Here is a 16418-nt window from a genome sequence, read left to right on the forward strand (position 1 = left end):
CCATGTTTATGATAACAACTTGCCCTGATATCAATTTATACAATATATGCATGACTCATTGTACTGATGCAAATACGTACTCCAGAATACAAATGTGTTCCTTATGATGACCTCAAAGGTTTGAAAACATGTGGGTGTAGACGTGATGAGGCTAAGGCAGCGTTTCCCAAACATGGTCCTGGGGAGCCAAGGGGGGCACATTTTGGTTTTTGCACTAGCACTACACAGCTGATTCAAATAATCAACTAATCATCAAGCTTGAATCAGGTGTGTAGTGCTAGGTCAAAAACCAAAACGTGCTCCCCTTGGGGTCCCCAGGACTGAGTTTGGGAAAGGCTGGGGTAAGGAGTTCAAAAATAGGCAGACGACAATGCAATCTGCATCTGGAAAGTGTCAGTTAAGGAAAACTCGATGCATAGCCTATACACAAGTCAACACCCACACACAGTTTCTCTCTCTCTCTTTCTTTCGCTCTCTTTTTTTCTGAATGAAACTCTTTCACACAGAGAGAGGACGACACACATCTCCAGAGCGGAGCGAGGCGAGCCCCGACAGAGAGATGGCTAAAGTTCATCTTATTAACTGCTCACAAGCCTGTTCCCTCTCTTTCTTTCAAACACACACACCCACGCGCACACACGCACGCAGCAGAGTGATTAAGGCTCCTGACGCAACCCAACCCAATCCCAGCCCCATAGTCCCTACAAAATTCAAATCTATCAACAAAAAAAAAAAAAACGGCCCGAGTCCACGTTGACAAATTCTTTAACAAGCTGTGGTTGAAGGGAAGCTGGTTTTACTCTGACTCACCCCCTCCTTTCAAACAGTTTACTGGAAATAAAGGGTGAGGAGGAGGGAGGGGGCACTTTCAGAGAAGTCACGTGATGGGTCTGGACAAACCACAGCACAGAGAGCCTTTGAGTGGAGTGTAGTAGGCCAAGGAGAGGGGGGGGGGCACAAGCCCAGCCCAGCGCAGATGGCTCTTATTCACAGGAGATACGATCCTGGGAGTTGGCAATCAAGAATTCACAGCGCTGGTAAACCCCTTCCATGCCGGCCAAACACTTAAAAACACAAAACACTTCAGGGAAACCACTGAATCACCAGGCTACCTTTAATTATAGAATGGAAATACATATTAAAAAAAACTTTGGGGATGAGGATTCCAGGATTAGTTTTTAGAAACATAAGTATCATCCAAATGTTCCATTTTTGTATGATTTATTTTTTTGATGAATGCTGACATCAACGTCTGGACATGCTTAGTAAAGTCATGACTTCATCCTTCTTGAATAGCCATCTTGAAGGGGGGAAAACCGTGTTCTTTTGCCGTCACTCAAGTGAGCTTGCTTGTGGCAGGAAGTTGGCATGTGCACGTTCTGAGAAATGCCACTGGGTTTAAGTCAAGCTCCTGGCACAATGACACCCCTATGACCTCAGAGTAAGAGAGGAGAGAGTCAGCATCTCCAACCTGTTGTGGAGCCCAAAGATACGTCACACTCATAAATCATCACTGTTTAACCATTTACTCTCCACAAACATACAAACTTAACACATCTGATTACACACTTTCTCTCCCATGTTGCCATTCAATCACCTCTTGATCGCTATTCTAACCTTGGTTAAAATAATGATGCAATATAAATCCACCAAAGCGAGATGTCGATAATCACCGTGATGTCTTCTCTATAAAATGTATAGCATAATGAGCATGTGATGCAATAAGCGGCGTCTCTCGCTCTCGGCCAGTGAAAGAATGCAGCCCCCCCCCCCCCCCCCCCCCCCCCGTTGTAGGTGATAGATGGAGAGGAAAGATAGGAAAGAAAGGCTTCCGACTCCTGCAGCTCCTCCGTGGTGTAAGGAACCTGCTGCCTGATGCGGTCCCCCAACACACACCCAGTGAAAGATATCAGCAGAAAGAGACAGAAACAGAGAGGGAGAGACAGAAAGGGAGGGATATCAACGGAAATAGAGAATGTGTGACGGAGACAAAGTGAGAGAGGGAGAGAGAATGGTAGAGCCTCAGAACACTAATTCAGACCCAGCAGCCCTGAGGCAGCAGCCCTGAGGCAGCAGCTCTGTGGTTGGTGACATGTGTTTAACCCTTCTCTCAGAGGATGCGAAACAAACAACCAACAAGCTTTCCCTGATACCTCGGACACGTCAACCCCACGGCGGACAAAATTCAGAAGAAACGGCAAGAGCAAATCAAAGCGACGGAGATGAATGCATCAACGGACGAAAGGCGGCTCTCCACGATGGGACGTCACACATTCCCTCTCTTTTCCTCTCCTGTCCCGCTCCTTCTCTCTTCCACTTCGTTGGTTCGTTCTGGTGGAGATCCGAGCGGGACTCATCGGTGTTGGATGATTTCAGACTCCAGACTCACACGTGGTCTGAGGGCCAAGGGAGGCTGCAGCAAGTGCCAAACTCTGCAGATGCCCATGGCATTAGTAATAAACTAAACATGACAGTAGGTACACCCATCATCACTCCTGTGCCAGGGAGCACTCACCCACTATCAGTTCCACCAGTGTTTGTCACACCCTGCTGATCCACCGGAATAAAACACATCGAATCCACGTCAATGAACGTATTGGCACAAAGTAATCAACGTACAGTTTTGCCAGCCCGGGCCCTGAGTGTGAGCCTATAGAAATCTATTGAGACCAAATAAAGACTCATTAGGTTAGGTCAATACCAGCACGTAAAGGAGAACAGGGTCCTTTTTTTTGGCACTTCTCCAAACCGTTTGCCTTACGACAATAACTGCCTAAAGACCTCAAACTCAAATCTGGACCAGTAAGCCAGTTCCACTGCATTTTTTCATTGTTCCCCTCTAATCAGAGACTGATTTAGACCTGGGACACCAAGTGTGTGCAATTGATTATGAGGTAGAACAGACCTAGTAGGGTAAGAGTTGGTAAGAGTTGGCCTAAAGGCTGGTTTATACTTTGTCTATCGACATGTCTGTAGACAATTAGAATGCGACAAGTGTCACTGGTCAAAACAACATTTCATTTATACTCCAGTGGAATGTCTGTAGACCGCCTCTACGAATGTCGGTTTCCTTGTCGCAGACAGATGAAAAAAGTTCAACTTTGACCCTGTCGCTGCATCAGTTGTCATGATTACCTGACTGAGCCAGCAACAAGACAGTGCCAAAGTTCTAAAATGATCCAGTAGAATGCCAGTAGAATGCCCTACTAGAATGCCCTGATCCAGTAGAATCCAGTAGAATGCCCTACTTTTATTTCATCACAACCGTAAGCTATTTTCTGTAATTAGCACGCCATTAATTTGTAAATAATTATCTTGCTGTGAGCTTATTTTCTGTAATAATGAATTTAAATGTGCTAAAGTTAAGACGTTGTCAGCTATGATATGGTCATTATTTGAACTGGCTATACAGCTAATGTTAGCTAGCTAGCTAAACTCATTTTTAAACGGATGGGTTTATTGGGTTTGAAATACACCAGTTACGCAATTTTGGACCACCAGTCTGCTGATGTCGTGCAGCCTGTCATTTTTGTGTTTATACTTTTTCATAGCGATAGCAATAGAATGTTTGTGATGTCACTGCGACAACTATCTACAGACATGTCGATAGACAAAGTATAAACCAGCCTAGTCTGTTTGATCTGTATTGTGTTGGAAAGCAGATGCACTCAGAGAAGACAGGTTAAGATTAGGGAGGCACAAAGCAATTGACACCAGTCTCAATGTCAACAGTAAAGAGGCGACTCTGGGATACTGGCCTTCTAGGTACAGTTCCTCTGTCCAGTGTCTGTGTTCTTTTGCCCATCTTAATCTTTTCTTTTCATTGGCCAATCTGAGATATGGCAGCATCCCGGAGTCGCCTCTTCACTGTTGGCATTGAGACTGGTGTTTTGCGGGTACTATTAATGAAGCTGCCGGTTGAGGACTTGTGAGGAGTCTGTTTCTCAAACTAGAACCTAATGTACTTGTCCTCTTGCTCAGTTGTGCACCGGGGCCTCCCACTCCTCTTTCTATTCTGGTTAGAGACAGTTTGCGCTGTTCTGTGAAGGGAGTAGTACAGTGTTGTACAAGATAGACAAAAATAGACTGACGAGTTTCAGAAGAAAGGTCTTTGTTTCGGGCCATTTTGAGCCTGTAATCGAACCCACAAATACTGATGCTTCAGATTCTCAACTAGTCTAGTTTTATTGCTTCTTTAATCAGTACACCAGTGTTCAGCTGTGCTAACATAATTGGAAAAGGTTTTTCTAATGATCAATTAGCCTTTTAAAATAATCAACTTGGATTAGCTAACACAACGTGCCATTGGAACACAGGAGTGATGGTTGCTGATGATGGCCTCTGTATTCCTATATTCCATTAAAAATCTGCCGTTTCCAGCTACAATAGTCATTTACAACATTAACAACGTCTACACTGTATTTATGATACATTTATGTTATTTTAATGGACAAAAAATGTGCTTTTCTTTAAAAAACAAGGACATTTCTAAGTGACCCCAAACTTTTGAACGGTAGTGTACATCTAAGAGTTTTCAGCTGGCTACAACACATGTATACACTCTGAACGTTTAGGTTTCACCAAAGTTTCACACAAAGGTTGATACAAACTGACGAGAGAAGGCAGAAGAAACAGAGTGAGACCTGGAGGACAGTAGTGCCAAAACAGGTAGAGCATGAGCAGCGAGAAGAGAAAGAGGGAGAAGAAGAGAGAGCACAGACAGACAGACAGACAGACAGACAGACAGACAGACAGACAGACAGACAGACAGACAGACAGACAGACAGACAGACAGACAGACAGAAAGGGTGTGTGCCACCTTTGCGGTCTATACCTTTGCGGTCTATGTCAGAGAAGACAAAGACAGAAAGGGAAAGAGAAGAGCAGAAAGATAACGTTACGTGTTAAGGGGGAGAGACCGAGGGAAGACAACAAATACAGATTGAGGTTGGAATAAGGATGAGAGGTTACCTGTGGAGTCTCGGCCTGCTCCAGCAACTTAAAACTTGTCGTAGTCTTTATCACCAGGGTCTGCTCCAGACATTCTCGCTGTCTACGCCATGAAGTAAGGGAGCAGCTCTCTGATGGCAGTGCGCACACACACACACACACACACACACACACACACACACACACACACACACACACACACACACACACACACACACACACACACACACACACACACACACACATGAGAAAAGGCCATACGTGAGAAAGGAACAGCAACATTACACCATGTACAACACATACACCTACAACACTGGCAGTAATTCTCACATGATTTTAAAAAATCTCTTACAAAATTCCACTGTTTTTCACAGGCTTTCAGTTATAAGCTGGCATCACTCTGTGATTTCTGGAGCAGAATTATGAAGAAAAAACGGAAGAGATTGGAGTGAAACAAATCCCCATCCCAGGTAGGTTCAGTGGGTTCATACCTCCAGGAACATGGGAATGAGGGAGCGAGCGCAGAGCAATAGACTTAATTAATACAATGAAAAACCTTCAGAGAAGCTAAGTGCTTTGGAATGGCTCATAGCTCATTATGGTAATGTTTCCAGGCACAGAAAAACCTGTTAGAAGCGGTGGGGTGAGGGAGGTGAGGAGGGAAGTTTTGGGGTGAGGTGGTGAAGGAGGGGAGGATGGAGGGAAGTTTTGGGTTGATGGAGGGGAGGAGAGAGGTTATTGGGTGAGGAGGAGAGGAGGGAGGAGAGGAGGGATGTTTTGGGGTGAGGTGAGGAAGGAGGGGAGGAGGGCGGGAAGTTTTGGGTTGATGGAGGGGAGGAAAGAAGTTATGGAGTGAGGTGGGTGAGGAGGAGAGGAGGGAGGAGAGGGGGGGGCGTTTTGGGGTGAGGGGGAGAGGGAGGGGTAGGGTGTGGGAGAGGAAGGACGGTTGGGGTGTCGGAGAGAGAGGATGGGGAGAAGGAGTGGTGAGGGGGTACTTAATCTGGACATCTTGTTCCATGTCAACACAGCAGTCGTTGATGAAACCTGCCAGTTTGCCCATAATTCAGACATGCCCTAATCTCCAGGGCAGCTGTTTCATTCACTGTACTACTGTGTGTGTGTTTTATGTGTGCCAACCTTCTGCCACCTGCAGCGTATTTTTTTTTAAAGTGGACACACCACTGTGCCCTTACCGCATAATTACTCTCTGGTGTGGGCACGGCTTGCCAGCTAAACAAACCATGAGCCGTCTGTACTGAAATCGGAGTCTTCCTGGTAAAATAGAAGAGGAATGAATGGGGAAATCACACTTATCCTGGCGTAACTAAAACTATGGTTGTAGAATACACCTGACTGAGCCCTCAGCACTGGAAAGCACTCAACTCTTAATGAGGTGTTATGAAGTTCACACACACACAAACACACACACTACAGGTGATGATGATAAGCCTCTGGTACAAAGCTACAGGTGGTGTAGTTTTCGGTTGAGGTGAGATGGGGTGGGCCTTGCAGCCTGTCTCTCCAGCAGGCCTGGTCTGGCGCCGTGGATGTACCCACCAACACACTTCCTGATCCAGCTACCCATCCATACACTTCCTGATCCAGCTACCCACACACACACTTCCTGATCCAGCTTCCCACCCACACACTTCCTGATCCAGCTACCCACCCACACACTTCCTGATCCAGCTACCCACCCACACACTTCCTGATCCAGCTACCCACCCACACACTTCCTGATCCAGCTACCCACCCATACACTTCCTGATCCAGCTACCCACCCACACACTTCCTGATCCAGCTACCCACCCACACACTTCCTGATCCAGCTACCCACCCACACACTTCCTGATCCAGCTACCCACCCATACACTTCCTGATCCAGCTACCCACCCACACACACAGTAGATCGAGTAGACTAGCATCACCACAGAATACACCATCAAGCTTCTGTATAGGTCCAGTCCAACGTTCAAATGTGATGCTCCGATAGTCAAATGTAATGTACAGTATCTGTGAACACACTACAACTCATTCGTATCCAATCTTATGGCGTGTGTGTCTGTGTTCCTGTGTTAAGATATTGTGACACAAACAATAAGGAAGTCACAAGCTCTCTGTCCCTCTGAGTAGAGTACAAGGGGCCCGGTAAAGGGCAGCCAGCCCAGCGGAAAGCAACTCTGTTGAGGGGAAAGGCAGCAGCAGTAGTAGTAGTAGTAGTAGTAGTAGTAGTAGTGGTAGTGGTAGTGGTAGTAGTAGTGGTAGTAGTAGTGGTAGTGGTAGTAGTGGTAGTAGTAGTGGTGGTAGTGGTAGTAGTAGTGGTGGTAGTGGTAGTAGTAGTAGTAGTGGTAGTAGTAGTGGTGGTAGTAGTGGTTGTAGTAGTAGTGGTGGTTGTGGTGGTAGTAGTGGTAGTAGTGGTGGTGGTAGTAGTGGTAGTAGTAGTAGTGGTGTTGGTGGTGGTGGTAGTGGTGGTAGTAGTAGTGGTAGTAGTAGTAGTGGTAGTGGTAGTAGTAGTAATAGTGGTAATAGTAGCAGTAGTGGTAGTAGTAGTGGTAGTGGTAGTAGTGGTAGTAAATGTACTCTGTTCCCAACGGCCAGTAACATGTGAAATGTGCTCTAGACCAGAGTAAGATAACAGCTTCCATTTCTAATGTTATGTCAGCTTAAATAAAATGAAAAAGACCTCAGTTCACCACAAGTCATAGAGATGAGTTCTCTATTCTCAGAGCTCTCTGTCTGTTAACCAGCAGTGTTTCTCAGTAGATACAGTTATACTCTGAGAGGGAAGCGCTGAAAAAGGGCCTGACGCTGCTTGACTGCCGGTAAAAGAGCTGTGAAAGCTGAGAATTCAGGAACAGTACTGCTGATCATCAGTGGGAAACTGATACCATAGAAATATAATCTCATTGTAGTTTTGTGGCTGATACAATTAGAGATATGTCTGAGTCATTGTAGTGGTCAACACAGCCACAAGGCCTCCAGAGTCAGAATGCATCCAGAATAACTGGGTATAACCCTCTACCTGTGCCAGGAGATGGCTCTTGTTACAGTGTTACTGTATGTGTGACAGTGGCGTGTGTGTGACAGTGGTGTGTGCGTTTGGTGTGTGTGTGTGTGACAGTGATGAAGGATTGTCAACTGTCAGTCTCAGGTCCCCAGTACCTAAGCACATGGCTAGGTTAAACCACATTAAGTTTTTAGGGGAATTCACCGTGAAAGGCTGGGGTTTTCCAATCAATCAGAGGTTAGTTATTATTGCTAAAAATGGTCAATTAAATGTTTGACATTTCTCAACCCCTACCAATACTGATAGTCCAGTAGACTGTGTGTCTATGTGCCATGGACTGTCCAGTAGACTGTGTGTCTATGTGCCATGGACTGTCCAGTAGACTGTGTGTATTTTCCATGGACTGTCCAGTAGACTGTGTGTCTCTGTGCCATGGACTGTCCAGTAGACTGTGTGTCTCTGTGCCATGGACTGTCCAGTAGACTGTGTGTCTCTGTGCCATGGACTGTCCAGTAGACTGTGTGTCTATGCGCCATGGACTGTCCAGTAGACTGTGTGTCTATGTGCCATGGACTGTCCAGTAGACTGTGTGTCTATGCGCCATGGACTGTCCAGTAGACTGTGTGTCTATGTGCCATGGACTGTCCAGTAGACTGTGTGTCTATGTGCCATGGACTGTCCAGTATGTGTCTATGCGCCATGGACTGTCCAGTAGACTGTGTGTCGATGTGCCATGGACTGTCCAGTAGACTGTGTGTCTATGCGCCATGGACTGTCCAGTAGACTGTGTGTCTCTGTGCCATGGACTGTCCAGTAGACTGTGTGTCTATGCGCCATGGACTGTCCAGTAGACTGTGTGTCTATGCGCCATGGACTGTCCAGTAGACTGTGTGTCTCTGTGCCATGGACTGTCCAGTAGACTGTGTGTCTCTGTGCCATGGACTGTTCAGTAGACTGTGTGTCTATGCGCCATGGACTGTCCAGTAGACTGTGTGTCTCTGTGCCATGGACTGTCCAGTAGACTGTGTGTCTCTGTGCCATGGACTGTCCAGTAGACTGTGTGTCTCTGTGCCATGGACTGTTCAGTAGACTGTGTGTTAACCGTGTGTAGGCTACAAGACAGTTACAGTAGACTCATCCACATGCAGGCTTCCAGGCGGACCTTGACGACGATGGTCTAGAGGGAGATGCCTCACTGTACAGCTGCTGCTGCTGCCCCCGGCCCCCGGCCTCAGTCTCCCCCAACAGGAATTCCTCCTGAGGGCAGATGATCTTCTCTGGGTAGGGGGGCTCCGGGAAGTCCACTGAACTACATTCATATGCTGCAAGGATCACTGAAGCTATGTGTGGACCCTAAGAGACAGAGAGGGAGAGGGAGAGAAGGGGAGGGAGAGAGAGAGAGAGAGGGAGAGAGAGAAAAGGGGAGGGAGAGAGAGAGAGGGAGAGGGATGGAGAGAGAAGGGGAGGGAGAGAGAGAGAGAAGGGGAGGGAGAGAGGGAGAGGGGTTGAAAGAGAGGAAGTGGAAAGTGGGAGGTCAGTTGAACATCAACAGCATTGTTGGAATTTATGACTCAATGGAAGCTTTCAGGAAGACCCCTGGCATCATTTGCATTAAAAGAGGGGAGGCTCTTATGGAAATAAATTGTATGAAAAATTGGTGTAGACCTATGCATAATAGTACCTATTTGAATGGTCATGACAACTTTATTTTCTTTGTAAAACTACTCCTCTGCCTTTCTTTGTATGATCAAAACATCATTTGCATGGCTTGCCGGTCTTCTCTTTACTTTCCAGCCATTGGTTCCATATGATTCAGATGGGGGATTTACTAATCAGTTCTGAGTAATAAGGGATAAAGGGCAAACGACTGCAGAGAAACCTCCATGTAAAAGATAAGTGAATACAAGCTGCGTGTTGTGGTAAAACAGAGGTGAGGGACAAAGGGGTTGAGGCCTAGAGCAAAAAATGTGTCATAACTCTTTTACTGAAACATCAAAGTCCCGTCACACACACACACGCACACTCACCCACACACACCTGCACCTTCGACAAAGCCCGCCAAAGACAGAAGACTGTGACTTCAGAGAACATCACTAGTGCTTTCCATTCATAGTGTGGTCTGATAACATTTCCTCCCCATGGCCCCTTTGGTGACACTAATAGAACCAATACTGAAATGACGTGGCAGCAACAAAGCGCTGGTCGGTTGACCCATATAAGGGGTGGAATCTGCAGACCTACTGAAGTGTGTATCTGTGATGTGTGTGTGTGTGTGTGTATATCTGTGAAGTGTGTGTGTGTGCATCTGTGAAGTGTGTGTGTGTGTGTGTATCTGTGAAGCATGCATCTGTGAAGTGTGTGTGTGCGCATCTGTGAAGCATGCATCTGTGAAATGTGTGTAACTGGCACATTGATGCCACATAATGACAATGAAGGGAATGAAAAGGAGAAGAATCTTCATTCAATGAATCTTATTTTATTCCCATGTCCTTTGTGTAAGCAGCCGTCCGTGAGACATACAGAGTAGACTGGTTGCTGATAGGCAGGTGCATGAGCCCAGCATGCCTTTGCTCTGAGGAGCCTCTTTGATATCGTGCCGTCCTGTTTACATTCTTGCTTGTTGTTTATTTACTCTTTTAATTATGCTGCCAGTGAGAGAATGGAGGGAGAGGAGGGTGGAGGAAGGATAGGAGGGTTGAGGAGGGGAGAAGAGGGTGGATGAGGGTGGAGTCCTTCTTTGATGTGTGGTGGCACTGGTGAAAGTTTGGCTGAACAGACTAAGAGCTTATGCTCCCTCAACAAGATCAGACAAGATGGCACTCAATATCACATCTGTCAGAGCTAAGGAAGAGACACTCCTAGACCACACACAAATGCATACGGTAGAAGAGCACACAAACTGACACACCCACAAACACACAGATATGTTTGTTTTACTATCCTTGTAGGGACCAAACGCTTGATTCCTATTCAAAATCATATTATCCCTAACCCCTAACCCTAACCTTAACCCTAACCCTAATTGTAACCCTAACCGCTAAGCCTAAAATAGCTTTTTTCTTGTGGGGGCGGGAAACAATTTCCTTGTTTTACTATCCTTGTGAGGCCTTCTGGTCCCCACAAGGATAGTAAAACAAAAAACACACACACTTTGAAACCCATCAACGAAAGCACACATTCTGTCCACACACTTATCAAAATACAAAATAGACATGCTCATACAGTTCTCAGAAATTAGCAAACTTAAAAACAGGGCGTTTCATAAATTACCCATACAACTAACCTTTTAACGGTTATAGCAAGGGAAGCTCTGAAAAGGGGTGCCAGTGTTGGTGAGGACATACTGTACGTAGGAGTGGTGAGCTTAGTGACGCATGTTCTACTCCACTCACAGGGCAGTCCATCATTACACAATATTACGCCATGGCATGCATATTTTCTCTCTCTCTCGTTAGGTAGGGCAAGAATTACATTAGGAACCAGGACAGCAAGGACAGGATAGGGCTGTGCAGTGAAGCAACAGCCTGTACATTCAGCAAGGAGAAATGTGTGTGTGGGTGTGTGTGTGTGTGTGTGTGTGTGTGTGTGTGTGTGTGTGTGTGTTTACACTAAGGATGGAGAAATGTTCTTACTATGGTCTTCTCTGGGGCAGGTGCACTCCCCTGCATGACTCAATACCCTATCACTCATCTAGGATGTTGACTGAGAGAGAACACTTCTGGCGTGGGTTTCTAATTTTGATTCACTATAATCCTATAATTTTTTTAAATTTCACTTCATTATTAGCTAGCTGCGATCGAGTGGCTATAGTGGCTAACCACTGCACTGAGGCTAGGTAACACAGTCACCACCGATAAATCCATGATAATTGAACATTTCAATAAGCATTTCTCTACGGCTGGCCATGCTTTCCTCTTGGCTACCCCAACCCTGGCCAACAGCTCCGTCCCCACGCAGCTACTTGCCCGAGCCTCCCCAGCTTCTCCTTCTCCCAAATCCAGATAGCAGATGTTCTGAAAGAGCTGCAAAACCTGGACCCGTACAAATCAGCTGGGCTATATATAGACCTATATCCATCCGGCCCTGCCTCTCTAAAGTCTTCGAAAGCCAAGTTAATAAACAGATCACTGACCATTTCGAATCCCACCGTACCTTCTCCGCTGTGCAATCCGGTTTCCGAGTTGGTCACAGGTGCACCACAGCCACGCTCAAGGTACTAAACAATATCATATCCGCTATCGATAAAGACAGAACTGTGCAGCTGTCTTCATCGACCAGGCCAAGGCTTTCAACTCTGTCAATCACCGTATTCTTATCGGCAGACTCAACAGCCTTGGTTTCTCAAATGACTGCCTCACCTGGTTCACCAACTACTTCGCAGACAGAGTTCAGTGTGTCAAAGCGGAGGGCCTGTTGTCCGGACATCTGGCAGTCTCTATGGGGGTACCACAGGGTTCAATTCTTGGGCGACTCTTTTCTCTGTATACTATATCAATGATGTCGCTCTTGCTGCGGGTGATTCCCTGATCCACCTCTACGCAGACAACACCATTCTGTATACATATGGCCCTTCTTTGGACACTGTTAACTAACCTCCAAACAAGCTTCAATGCCATACAACACTCCTTCCGTGGCCTCCAAATGCTCTTAAACGCTAGTAGAACAAAATGCATGCTTTTCAACCGTTCGCTGCCCGGGCCTGAAACTATGTCTAAAGACTGTTCACACCATGTGGAAGCCATAGGAAAAGGAATCTGGTTGATATCCCTTTAAAAATGGAGTGAAGGCAGGCAATGGAACAGAGAGCTTTAAAGAAAAACAGCACTTCCGGGTTGGATTTTCCTCAGGTTTCCGCCTGCAACATCAGTTCTGTTATACTCACAGACAATATTCTGACAGTTTTGGAAACTTTAGAGTGTTTTCTATCCTAATCTGACAATTATATGCATATTCTAGATTCTGGGCCTGAGAAATAGGCAGTTTCATTTGGGTACATTTTTCATCCAAACATCAAAATACTGCCCCCTACACTCAACAGGTTAACTCTCCTTCCAGACTCATATTAAACATCTCCAATCCAATCTAGAATCATCTTTCTATTTTGCAACAAAGCCTCCTTCACTCACGCTGCCAAGTTTACACTAGTAAAACTTGACTATCCTACCGATCCTCGACTTCGGCGATGTCATCTACAAAATAGCTTCCAATACTCTACTCAGCAAACTGGATGCAGTCTATCACAGTGCCATCCGTTTTGTTACCAAAGCCCCTTATACCACCCACCACTGCGACCTATGTGCTCTAGTCGGCTGGCCATCGCTACATATTCGCCGCCAGACCCACTAGCTCCAGGTCATCTATAAGTCTATGCTAGGTAAAGCTCCGCCTTATCTCAGCTCACTGGTCAATATAACAACACCCACCCGTAGTACGCGCTCCAGCAGGTATATTTCACTGGTCATCCCCAAAGCCAACACCTCCTTTGGCCGCCTTTCCTTCCAGTTCTCTGCTGCCAATAACTGGAACGAATTTCAAAAATCCCTGAAGCTGGAGACTTACAGTGCCTTGCGAAAGTACTCGGCCCCCTTGAACTTTGCGACCTTTTGCCACATTTCAGGCTTCAAACATAAAGATATAAAACTGTATTTTTTTGTGAAGAATCAACAACAAGTGGGACACAATCATGACGTGGAACGACATTTATTGGATATTTCAAACTTTTTTAACAAATCAAAAACTGAAAAATTGGGCGTGCAAAATTATTCAGCACCTTTACTTTCAGTGCAGCAAACAATCTCCATAAGTTCAGTGAGGATCTCTGAATGATCCAATGTTGACCTAAATGACTAATGATGATAAATACAATCCACCTGTGTGTAATCAAGTCTCCGTATAAATGCACCTGCACTGTGATAGTCTCAGAGGTCCGTTAAAAGCGCAGAGAGCATCATGAAGAACAAGGAACACACCAGGCAGGTCCGAGATACTGTTGTGAAGAAGTTTAAAGCCGGATTTGGATACAAAAAGATTTCCCAAGCTTTAAACATCCCAAGGAGCACTGTGCAAGCGATAATATTGAAATGGAAGGAGTATCAGACCACTGCAAATCTACCAAGACCTGGCCGTCCCTCTAAACTTTCAGCTCATACAAGGAGAAGACTGATCAGAGATGCAGCCAAGAGGCCCATGATCACTCTGGATGAACTGCAGAGATCTACAGCTGAGGTGGGAGACTCTGTCCATAGGACAACAATCAGTCGTATATTGCACAAATCTGGCCTTTATGGAAGAGTGGCAAGAAGAAAGCCATTTCTTAAAGATATCCATAAAAAGTGTCGTTTAAAGTTTGCCACAAGCCACCTGGGAGACACACCAAACATGTGGAAGAAGGTGCTCTGGTCAGATGAAACCAAAATTGAACTTTTTGGCAACAATGCAAAATGTTATGTTTGGCGTAAAAGCAATACAGCTCATCACCCTGAACACACCATCCCCACTGTCAAACATGGTGGTGGCAGCATCATGGTTTGGGCCTGCTTTTCTTCAGCAGGGACAGGGAAGATGGTTAAAATTGATGGGAAGATGGATGGAGCCAAATACAGGACCATTCTGGAAGAAAACCTGATGGAGTCTGCAAAAGACCTGAGACTGGGACGGAGATTTGTCTTCCAACAAGACAATGATCCAAAACATAAAGCAAAATCTACAATGGAATGGTTCAAAAATAAACATATCCAGGTGTTAGAATAGCCAAGTCAAAGTCCAGACCTGAATCCAATCGAGAATCTGTGGAAAGAACTGAAAACTGCTGTTCACAAATGCTCTCCATCCAACCTCACTGAGCTCGAGCTGTTTTGCAAGGAGGAATGGGAAAAAAATTCAGTCTCTCGATATGCAAAACTGATAGAGACATACCCCAAGCGACTTACAGCTGTAATCGCAGCAAAAGGTGGCGCTACAAAGTATTAACTTAAGGGGGATGAATAATTTTGCACGCCCAATTTTTCAGTTTTTGATTTGTTAAAAAAGTTTGAAATATCCAATAAATGTCGTTCCACTTGATGATTGTGTCCCACTTGTTGTTGATTCTTCACAAAAAAATACAGTTTTATATCTTTATGTTTGAAGCCTGAAATGTGGCAAAAGGTCGCAAAGTTCAAGGGGGCCGAATACTTTCGCAAGGCACTGTATATTTCCCTCACTAACTTTAAACATCAGCTATCTGAGCAGCGAACCGATCGCTGCAGCTGTACATAGTCCATCTGTAGATAGCCAACCCAATCTACCTACCTCATCCCCATATTGTTTTTATTTACCTTTCTGCTCTTTTGCACACCAGTATTCCTACTTGCACATCATCATCTGCACATCTATCACTCCAGTGTTAATATGCTAAATTGTAATTACTCCGCTACTATGGCCTATTTATTGCCTTACCTCCTCACGCCATTTGCACACACTGTATATAGACTTAATTTTTTTCTATTGTGTTATTGTTGTTTATTCCATGTGTAACTATGTGTTGTTGTTTGTGTCGCACTGCTTTGCTTTATCTTGGCCAGGTCGCAGTTGTAAATGAGAACTTGTTCTCAACTAGCCTACCTGGTTAAATAAAGGTAATTTAAAATTTAAAAAAATGACTCAGAAGCTTCACTGGATACTGCAATATCCCCAAAACACAACACAGGAAACTTCCAAGACTGACGAGTCTACTGTAAGCCTACTCCTGTAAACCTACTCCTTCACTGACATTTTCAACCTCTCCCTGACAGAGTCTGTAATACCTACATGTTTGAAGCAGACCTTCATAGTCCCTGTGCTCAAGGAAGCGAAGTAGCACTCAGGTCGGTAGCCATGAAGTGCATTGAAAGGCTGGTCGTGGCTCACATCAACAGCATCCTCCCGGATACCCTAGACATACTCCAATTTGCATACCGCCCCAACAGATCCACAGATGACGCAGTCTCAATCGCACTCCACACTGCCCTTTCCCACCTGGACAAAAGGAACACCTATGTGAGAATTCTGTTCATTGACCTCAGCGCAACGTTCAACACCATAGCGCCCACGAAGCTCATCACTAAGCTAAGGACCCTGGGACTAAACACCTCCCTCTGCAACTGGATCCTGGACCAAAAGGCCCCTTAACAGATTCTATCCCCAAGCCATAAGTCTGCTGAACAATTAATCAAATGGCCACCGGACTATTTACATTGACAACCCCCCCTCTCCATTTGTTTTGTACACTGCTGCTACTCGCTATTTATTATCTATGCATAGTCAATTCATCCCTACCTACGTGTACAAATTACCTTATTGACTCAGCACCGGTACCCCCTGTATATAGCCTCGTTATTGTTATTGTGTTACTTTTTATAATTTTTTACTTTAGTTTATTTGGTAAATATTTTCTTAAACTTCTTCTTGAACTGCACTGTTGGTTAACTTCTTCGATATAGGG

General features: G+C 45.3%; 1 pseudogene; it reads right to left on the reverse strand.

Moving 5' to 3' along the window:
- Positions 1-16418, reverse strand: part of LOC139423103 (vacuole membrane protein 1-like) — a 97445-nt pseudogene that overhangs the window by 40734 nt on the left and 40293 nt on the right.

Source organism: Oncorhynchus clarkii, chromosome 12 (assembly GCF_045791955.1).
Source record: "Oncorhynchus clarkii lewisi isolate Uvic-CL-2024 chromosome 12, UVic_Ocla_1.0, whole genome shotgun sequence".
NCBI classification, from domain to species: domain Eukaryota; kingdom Metazoa; phylum Chordata; class Actinopteri; order Salmoniformes; family Salmonidae; genus Oncorhynchus; species Oncorhynchus clarkii.